The sequence below is a fragment of the Lissotriton vulgaris genome, chromosome 7 (assembly GCF_964263255.1).
Source record: "Lissotriton vulgaris chromosome 7, aLisVul1.2, whole genome shotgun sequence".
In the NCBI taxonomy this organism is placed as follows: Eukaryota; Metazoa; Chordata; class Amphibia; order Caudata; family Salamandridae; genus Lissotriton; species Lissotriton vulgaris.
Window position 1 is genome coordinate 1,114,016,100 of NC_141695.1, and position 9,216 is coordinate 1,114,025,315.

A 9,216-nucleotide genomic window follows, 5' to 3' on the forward strand; every position below is an offset into this window, starting at 1 on the left:
TATGTGCATTACCCATCGCATAGCTCACAAAAAGGCACCTTCAAATCTCCAGGATTTGCTTCCAATCTATCGTCCTTCGCTCCTTCTCAGGTCGATGGGTAGCATGCTATTAGTGGTTCCTCGGATCCACAGAGCAAGGATGGGAGGACGGTCCTTTAGACTCCTGGCCAGTAAAGATTGGAATGACCTGCCCATCGAATGGAGTATGGAACCGTCTGAAGCAAGGTTCAGACAGAGGTTGAAAACCCATCTCTTCCCCAAGATTTAATTAGTTTAGTTTCCCTCCCGGTCCTAGTGCTCCTCCTCCCTGAGCTAAGCTGATACGATGATTAGTGGGATTTTCAGAGCGGGGACGCACTGTTCCTTGTGCAACCATGCGCTTAACAAATGTCATTAATAATAATAATAATTAAATTTTTTTTTTTTTTGGGCAGCAAATTCTGTACTGTGTTCCACAAATATAAATACATATCTCCGGAACCACAGAAAGCTAGAAACCTGATTTAACTTGCAGGTTGTAGGGGAGGATCGGGCGCTTGTGTGTGCCGATTCGCAGGCTCGTAGCACATCAGGAACATGCTACAAAAAATCAGGGAACCATTTAAACTTTTTTTTGGGCAGCGAAATTCTGTACTGTGTTCCACAAATCTAAATGTATATCTCTAAAACCACATAAACTAGAAACCTAATGTAACTTGCAGGTTGTAGGGAAGGATCGTGCGCTTGTGTGTGCCGATTTGCAGGCTCGTAGCACATCAGGAACATGCTACAAAAAATCAGGGAAACATTAAAAAAAAAATTTGGGGGGCAGCAAATTCTGTACTGTGTTCCACAAATATAAATACATATCTCTGGAACCACAGAAAGCTAAAAACCTGATTTAACTTGCAGGTTGTAGGGGAGGATCGTGCTCTCGCATGCGCCAATTCTCAGGCTCATAGTGCATCAGGAACATGCTCAAAATAATCGGGGAAACATTTAAACTTTTTTTTTGGGCAGCGAAATTCTGTACTGTGTTCCACAAATATAAATACATATCTCTGGAACCACAGAAAGCTAGAAACCTGATTTAACTTGCAGGTTGTAGGGGAGGACATTGCCTCCCTTTGCATAACCTGACCTGACCTGAGAGTTGGCACCTGGAGGGAGGAGTTGACCCCAGTAAGGTGTGCCATTGCCTCCAGGCACAACCTGAGCTGACACAAGCTGAGCTGGCAGCTAGTGGGAAGAGTTGGTAATGGGGCAGTGTGAACTGCCTCCCTTCTGCCCAGCTTGAAGCTGGGAGCTAGCAACTAGTGAGAAGAGTTGGTAATGGGGCAGTGTGAACTGCCTCCCTTCTGCCCAGCTAGAGCTGGGAGCTGGCAGCTAGTGGGAAGAGTTGGTAATGGGGCAGTGTGAAATGCCTCCCTTCTGGCAGATAGTGGGAGGAGCTGATCCTAGCTGGAAAGCCTGAGTAGGGAGGCTCCCAGCTAGTGGAAGGAGCTGACCCTGGGGTACTGTAAAGCTGTATAAGAGGCAAGGCCTTTTGCCATTACAATCCTGTTCTTGAGCTCTGCTGAGTACAGGTGGTCAGGAGTTTTTTAGTTCTACCCAGAAACCTTCTTCTTTAAAAGCTTTGGAATGGATACTTCTCTGAGGTAAGTCTGTGCATGTGCTGTCTTTGCAATGGTTGATATTTTATTACATTGAATTTGTATTTTCTTTTGCTACATTTAACCTGAATACTGGAACACTTTTAGAAAGATGTGCATGTCCTTAATTTTGGTTTCTAAATCTTCAAGCTACACCAAACTAATAAATACATATCTCTGGAACCAGAGAAGCTAGAAACCTAATTTACCTTGCAGGTTGTGCCGATTTGCAGGCTCGTAGCGCATCAGAAACATGCTCATAAAAATTGGGGAAACATTTAAACTTTTCTTTTGGGGCAGCAAAATTCTGTACCGTGTTCCAGAAACCTGCGCTTGTGTGTGCTGATTTGCAGGCTCGTAGCACATCAGGAACATGCTACAAAAAATTAGGGAAACATTTAAATATTTTGTTTTAGGCCAGCAAATTCTGTACTGTGTTCCAGAAATATAAATACATATCTCTGGAACCACAGAAGCTAGAAACCTAATTTAACTTGCAGGTTGTAGGGGAGGACATTGCCTCCCTTTGCATAACCTGACCTGACCTGAGAGTTGGCACCTGGAGGGAGGAGTTGACCTCAGTAAGGTGTGCCATTGCCTCCAGGCGCAACCTGAGCTGACACAAGCTGAGCTGGCAGCTAGTGGGAAGAGTTGGTAATGGGGCAGTGTGAACTGCCTCCCTTCTGCCCAGCTGGGAGCTGGCAGCTAGTGAGAAGAGTTGGTAATGGGGCAGTGTGAACTGCCTCCCTTCTGCCCAGCTTGAGCTGGGAGCTGGCAGCTAGTGGGAAGAGTTGGTAATGGGGCAGTGTGAACTGCCTCCCTTCTGCCCAGCTTGAGCTGGGAGCTGGCAGCTAGTGGGAAGAGTTGGTAATGGGGCAGTGTGAACTGCCTCCCTTCTGGCAGCTAGTGGGAGGAGCTGATCCTAGCTGGACAGCCTGAGTAGGGAGGCTCCCAGCTAGTGGGAGGAGCTGACTCTGGGGTACTGTCCCACCCCTGAAAAAGCTGTATAAGCGGCAAGGCCTTTTGCCATTACAATCCTGTGCTTGAGCTCTGCTGAGTACAGGTGGTCAGGAGTTTTTTAGTGCTACCCAGAAACCTTCTTTTTTAAAAGCTTTGGAATGGATACTTCTCTGAGGTAAGTCTGTGCATGTGCTGTCTTTGCAATGGTTGATATTTTATTACATTGAGTTTGTATTTTCTTTTGCTACATTTAACCTGAATACTGGAACACTTTTAGAAAGATGTGTATGTCCTTGATTTTGGTTTCTAAATCTTCAAGCTACACCAAACTAATAAATACATATCTCTGGAACCAGAGAAGCTAGAAACCTAATTTAACTTGCAGGTTGGCCGATTTGCAGGCTCGTAGCGCATCAGGAACATGCTCATAAAAATCAGGGAAACATTTAAACTTTTTTTTGGGGCAGCGAAATTCTGTACTGTGTCTCACAAATATAAATATATATCTCTGAAACCACATAAACTAGAAACCTAATTTAATTTGCAGGTTGTAGGGAAGGGTTGTGCGCTTGTGTGTGCCGATTTGCAGGCTCGTAGCACATCAGGAACATGCTACAAAAAATCAGGGAAACATTTAAATTTTTTGTTTTTGGGCAGCAAATTCTGTACTGTGTTCCACAAATATAAATACATATCTCTGGAACCACAGAAAGCTAGAAACCTGATTTACCTTGCAGTTTGTAGGGGAGGATCGTGCGCTTGTGTGTGCCGATTTGCAGGCTCGTAGCGCATCAGGAACATGCTACAAGAAAATCATGGAAACCTTAAAAAAGAACTATTTGGGGGGCAGCAAATTCTGTACTGTGTTCCACAAATATAAATACATATCTCTGGAACCACAGAAAGCTATAACCCTGATTTAACTTGCAGGTTGTAGGGGAGGATCGTGCGCTCGCATGCGCCAATTCTCAGGCTCATAGTGCATCAGGAACATGCTCAAAATAATCGGGGAAACATTTAAACTTTTTTTTTGGGCAGCGAGATTCTGTACTGTGTTCCACAAATATAAATACATATCTCTGGAACCACAGAAGCTAGAAACCTAATTTAACTTGCAGGTTGTAGGGGAGGACATTGCCTCCCTTTGCATAACCTGACCTGACCTGAGAGTTGGCACCTGGAGGGAGGAGTTGACCCCAGTAAAGTTTTCCATTGCCTCCAGGCACAACCTGAGCTGACACAAGCTGAGCTGGCAGCAAGTGGGAAGAGTTGGTAATGAGGCAGTGTGAACTGCCTCCCTTCTGCCCAGCTTGGAGCTGGCAGCTAGTGAGAAGAGTTGGTAATGGGGCAGTGTGAACTGCCTCCCTTCTGCCCAGCTTGAGCTGGGAGCTGGCAGCTAGGGGGAAGAGTTGTTAATGGGGCAGTGTGAACTGCCTCCCTTCTGGCAGCTAGTGGGAGGAGCTGACCCTAGCTGGACAGCCTGAGTAGGGAGGCTCCCAGCTAGTGGGAGGAGCTGACCCTGGGGTACTGTCCCACCCCTGAAAAGCTGTATAAGAGGCAAGGCCTTTTGCCCTTACAATCCTGTTCTTGAGCTCTGCTGAGTACAGGTGGTCAGGAGTTTTTTAGTTCTACCCAGAAACCTTCTTCTTTAAAAGCTTTGGAATGGATACTTCTCTGAGGTAAGTCTGTGCCTGTGCTGTCTTTGCAATGGTTGATATTTTATTACATTGAATTTGTATTTTCTTTTGCTACATTTAACCTGAATACTGGAACACTTTTAGAAAGATGTGCATGTCCTTGATTTTGGTTTCTAAATCTTCAAGCTACACCAAACTAATAAATACATATCTCTGGAACCAGAGAAGCTAGAAACCTAATTTAACTTGCAGTTTGTGCCGATTTGCAGGCTCGTAGCGCATCAGAAACATGCTCATAAAAATTGGGGAAACATTTAAACTTATTTTTTGGGGCAGCGAAATTCTGTACCGTGTTCCAGAAACCTAATTTAACTTGCAGGTTGTAGGGGAGGATCGTGCGCTTGTGTTTGCTGATTTGCAGGCTCGTAGCACATCAGGAACATGCTACAAAAAATTAGGGAAACATTTAAATATTTTTTTTTTGGCCAGCAAATTCGGTACTGTGTTCCACAAATATAAATACATATCTCTGGAACCACAGAAAGCTAGAAACCTGATTTAACTTGCAGGTTGTAGGGGAGGATTATGTGTTTGGGTGTGCCGATTTGCAGGCTCGTAGCGCATCAGGAACATGCTCCAAAAAATCGGGGAAACATTTAAACTTTTTTTTTTGGGCAGCGAAATTTTGTACTGTGTTCCAGAAATATAAATACATATCTCTGGAACCACAGAAGCTAGAAACCTAATTTAACTTGCAGGTTGTAGGGGAGGACATTGCCTCCCTTTGCATAACCTGACCTGACCTGAGAGTTGGCACCTGGAGGGAGGAGTTGACCTCAGTAAGGTGTGCCATTGCCTCCAGGCACAACCTGAGCTGACACAAGCTGAGTTGGCAGCTAGTGGGAAGAGTTGGTAATGGGGCAGTGTGAACTGCCTCCCTTCTGCCCAGCTGGGAGCTGGCAGCTAGTGAGAAGAGTTGGTAATGGGGCAGCGTGAACTGCCTCCCTTCTGCCCAGCTTGAGCTGGGAGCTGGCAGCTAGTGGGAAGAGTTGGTAATGGGGCAGTGTGAACTGCCTCCCTTCTGGCAGCTAGTGGGAGGAGCTGACCCTAGCTGGACAACCTGAGTAGGGAGGCTCCCAACTAGTGGTAGGAGCTGACCCTGGGGTACTGTCCCACCCCTGAAAAAGCTGTATAAGAGGCAAGGCCTTTTGCCATTACAATCCTGTGCTTGAGCTCTGCTGAGTACAGGTGGTCAGGATTTTTGTAGTGCTACCCAGAAACCTTCTTTTTTAAAAGCTTTGGAATGGATACTTCTCTGAGGTAAGTCTGTGCATGTGCTGTCTTTGCAATGGTTGATATTTTATTACATTGAATTTGTATTTTCTTTTGCTACATTTAACCTGAATACTGGAACACTTTTAGAAAGATGTGTATGTCCTTGATTTTGGTTTCTAAATCTTCAAGCTACACCAAACTAATAAATACATATCTCTGGAACCAGAGAAGCTAGAAACCTGATTTAACTTGCAGGTTGGGCCGATTTGCAGGCTCGTAGCGCATCAGGAACATGCTCATAAAAATCGGGGAAACATTTAAACTTTTTTTGGGGGGCAGCAAAATTCTGTACTGTGTTCCAGAAACCTAATTTAACTTGCAGGTTGTAGGGGAGGATCGTGTGTTTGGCTGTGCCGATTTGCAGGCTCGTAGCGCATCAGGAACATGCTAAAAAAAATCGAGGAAACATTTAAACTTTTTTTTTGGGCAGCGAAATTCTGTACTGTGTTCCACAAATATAAATACATATCTCTGGAACCACAGAAAGCCAGAAACCTGATTTAACTTGCAGGTTGCAGGGGACGATCGTGTGTTTGGGTGTGCCGATTTGCAGGCTCGTAGCGCATCAGGAACATGCTTGAAAAAATTGGGGAAACATTTAAACATTTTCATTTTAGCTGCAAATTCTTTAAAGTATTTCACAAATATACATTCATATCTCTGGAACCACATACGCTAGGAACCTAATTTAACTTGTAGGTTGTTGAAGAGGATAGTGCGCTCGTGTGTGGCAATTTGCTCAAACAAATTGAGGAAATATTTAAACATTTTTATTTTAGCAGCAAATTCTTTAATGTGTTACACTCATATAAATGTATTTCTCTCGGACCACATAAGCTAGAAACCTAATTTAACTTGCAGGTTGGTGAGGAAGTTAGTGTGCTTTCGTATGCCAATTATCATGCTTGTAGTGCATGGGTACTCGCCAGCTTTATCTCAGGGACCACATTTACAGTGTGGTTTGTGGCCCAGGGCCGCACCGGTGGGGGCTGTGTCAGTAGGGGAGGGGGTGGTGCTAGATGGGTAACAAAATACTTATCCATGAGGTTGAACTCAGGCCTCTGCAGTGGACACATTCATTCACTGAGCCACCAGACCCGACATACACGACCCGACATACACACATCTCTCTCTCTGTCTCCATCTCTCTTTCTATGTCTCCATCCCTCTCTCTCTGTCTCCCTCCGTCCCCTCTATCACTCTCTGGCTCCCTCCCTTCACCTCCCTGTCTCCCCCCCTTTGTCTGTCTCCGTCTCCTTCCCTCTGTCTCCCTCCCTATGTCTCCCTCTCTCGCCCTCTCTCTCGCCCTCTCTCTCGTTCTCCCTCTCTATCTCTCTGCCTGTCCCTATCTCTGCCTCCCTCTGTCTCTGTCTCTGTGTCTTCCGCGGTCTCTGTCTGTCTCTGCCTCTATCTGTCTCTGTCTCTATCTGTCCCTTTTTTCTCTCTGTCAGTCTGTCCCTGTTTCTGCCTCTATCTGTCCCTGTCTCTATCTCTATTTGTATCTCTGCCTCTATCTGCCTCTGCCTGCATGGGTCTCCTCCGGTATGCGACTTGGAGTGCTACGGGTATTTTTCCAACCGAGATCGGAATCGGCCCCTTAGTGGTATATAAGAAACAGAGCAATACTTAATACAAACTCTTTTATTTTCCAGCAACAACATGTGTATCCCACTTGTTTGCAGAATATGCTTGAAAAGTACATTCTCCCTTGCTGCTCACTTGATGAAAAGATGCATGAAGAACTGCTCCTCAGAGATTATAAAGACAGCTGTGAAGGAAGCTAAAGAATCTGTTGTCTCACAACTTCGTCATGGGATGGTGTCCCAATATGAGAATCTTCAGAAAATCTTTGATGAAACAAACAGAAGAAAAGTAATCACTCTGCTTGTGTCAAGTGGATGCTTTATTGATGGGAAGCCTGAAAAGTCACTTTCATTGTAAGTAAAATTTAAATTTTGAGAAATAATAATTAGATGTTAGTTGTAAGTACAGTATACATCGTCAGAAATATTTGATAGCCTCTTTTTAACATTCAGACTTTACCCTCCTAGGAAAACAGGACCTGAAGATGAACAGCTGGGAGAAGAAGAGAAAATGCAATGTGAAAAACATCATGAAATGTAAGTTGCAACACTGTGGTTTTTACTGTTATAAAATATGTATTTGTTTCAAACAGTTAATCAAATTAATGTTTCATATATTATAGCTGCAAAACACACATATGTGAAGTGAAGACGCCGGGGGAATGTCTCATGATTTTGAAGGTGGCAAAGCAGGATTTCATCACTGTCATGCAAAAACTGGCCGTCAGCAGCAAATTAAGGGGCCCATTAGGATGACGGGCGGACTTTGCCCGCCCGTCATCCCATCGTAAATCGGGACCGCCCGCCATAAGGGCGGGGTCCCGGGGGTGCCATTAGGATGTGCCCGCTACAGTGACGGGCACATCCTGTATTTCCAGCATTGTGGCGGGCGGTGCTCTCTGCATCGCCTGCCACAATGCTGAAAATTGAATTTAACATTGTCATTTGCATAGCGGCAGGCACCGTGCGGTGCCTGCCGCTTTGCAAATGGCAATGAAGGGGAGTACCACAGGTACCCCCCACGTGCACCCCCACCTGTACTTCACTCTGGGGGCCCACAGGGGGCTCCCAGAGGGAAGACCGCATGCCTTTCCGTGGCGGCATCGCCGCCGCGGAAAGGCACTGAACACCACGCATCATAATATGTCTGGCGGTGTCTATTAGACACCGCCAGCATATTATTCCTTTTCCACCCCGGCCGCAAGGCGACCGGGGCGGAAAAGTGGCGGGCAGTGTTTCCCTCCGCAGCGGTCCCCCCCGCCATTGTAATGTGGCGGGGGGGAAAAGGGTGGCGGGCGGGCATTTCTGTCGGGCGGATCGCCACCGCCACCATGGCGGTGGCGATCCGCCCGACATCGTAATGGAGCCCTAAGTGTTCAGGAGAACTTGCAAGTGTTATATTATCTGGAAGCAATTTTGCTCAGGAAATATTTACAAAAGCCAATTGTTAAGGGCTTTCTTGTAAGTATATGCATTACCCCTTTATTTCCAGTTTGAAAGGTGTATTTATTGGAGATGTTCAAACATGTACATGATAACAAAAACGTATTTTCTCAGGTTGAAGAATGGTTTGAAAGGACCCATCAGACCGAGGATGGTATGACATTTGCAATTATAACAGTTATGAAAAAGAAGACTGGGCAATCGCGAGAAACAAGATTTGCTTTAAATGCTGATGAAGAAAATGTAGGTACCTTTTTTTAATACTAACCCCTGAAATGAGATCTCTGTTTAAACTTATCAACTGAAACATATACCCAATTTTCTTTTCAGAATGTTTTTTTAAACTTTTTTGATGATAAGGTATCCCTATATATTATTTATTTTAATCACTAAAATCAGTTTTATCAATAATTATTGTTATTGCATATGACACAATTATATTTGAATATATTTATTGCATATTCATATAATGCTTCAACTTTGTTTTAGTGGCTTCACATGTATTTTACAATGCTACGTCCCAAGATGCTGAACAGCAAGGCACTGACCGAGAGCAGCCCGGGAAAAGATTACTTTTTTGTTTCCTCTGAAGGAGAGGAAGTTTACAATGCAACATTAAATGTCACA